The sequence below is a fragment of the Delphinus delphis genome, chromosome 11 (assembly GCF_949987515.2).
Source record: "Delphinus delphis chromosome 11, mDelDel1.2, whole genome shotgun sequence".
NCBI lineage: Eukaryota > Metazoa > Chordata > Mammalia > Artiodactyla > Delphinidae > Delphinus > Delphinus delphis.
Window position 1 is genome coordinate 68,851,027 of NC_082693.1, and position 1,512 is coordinate 68,852,538.

Sequence of the window (1,512 nt, forward strand, 5' to 3'; positions counted from 1 at the left end):
ATCCCCAGTAGTGAACAATAAATATCTCAATAGCTTATCATAGTGCTGAATGATTTAATGGGATATTAGGCAAATAAACTTCCATTTCTCAGATGACTATTCAATTCCCTTCTTATTTCTTTTAAATTAAACCCATGTTAGTGTTATTACTTACTGTTTATCACCTCAGTTTCCCTAGAATGGAAATTCCTACTTTTCTTACCATCCAACTTCAAATGAGGCCTTCAGCAATATCTTGGCATGAAAAATAATAACATTAGATGTTCTCCAAAAGTGAAATATTAAGAAAGTTCTAAATATCTTCCCCAAAATAGGTGAAATCTGGGGGATGGAGAAATTTTAAAATAGATTAGGAAACTGAGTTAAAACATACACTACAGTAAACATAAGGATAAAAGGGAAGAAATGAGAAATACTGGGAATCTTAACCAATATTCACATATTAAAACTAAGTAAAATAATATTTCTACTTACATGTGCACTGACATATGGGAAAGGTGTTAGCTAGAGAAAAAATAAACTGCGGCTGTATTCATTGAACAGTACAATAAAACAAACTGTTTTCAATATGATATATGCTCAATAGCAAGAAATAAAGAAGGGAAAGAAGCAGGAGAGAAGAGAGAGAAAGAGAAAGGAACTTCCTAACTAAAAATGAAGCAAAACCAAGCCTCTTCTGGCACTGTAATGACTGTCAGTCAAGATAGGATCTAAATAATCTATTCAATTTGTTGAATATTTACTCTCACGCTTGAGGGTGGGGTAGAGAGTAGAGCTAGCACTTTTTTTTTTTTCAGTTTGCACCTTAGATGAAGTACTACAAAGATAATCTGAATTATAGTGTAGCAGAATAAAAGATTTTTGTCCATATTAGGTCCTATCTATATGTTCAGAGACAAAGTGCTAATATTAATACTTACGGCACATAGAACTCTATTTTACCCACACGAAGGACCCCAAGTTGCATCCCTTCAACCTTTGTACATAAGGTATAATCTAACAGGACTAGGACCCTGTGATTTTCTCTGTAACCCACGCCATATCTCATTCAAGGAATGAAACTGCACAGACCATTGGTCTGACCAAAGTTTTGCATATCAGAGAGAGAAAGCACATATATATCCCTTAATAATTTTAGGCTTCTATACTCCTCTCTGATCCACTGCTGGTATTTGTACATGTCCCAATAGCAACCCTTCCCACTTCCTGTCATCTAGGCCTAACAGGTAGAGGGGTTCAGGAAGTAACAGAGATGATACACATTCTAAATATCAATGAAAAGAATCAGAATTTGAATTAATACATTTACAATATAGTAGCTGTCATGTACTTTACAGATTATGAAATTCCAATGATACATTGTTGAAAAATATATAACAGTACATTTTAATTTTACTTGTTCACGTGTATAGTTTCAATATATTGACTAATATCAAGAATTAGTTTGCAGTTTGAATAAATCATTTCTCACAGAAGCTATGAGATGATAATTCCCATCAAATTATTTCTGTT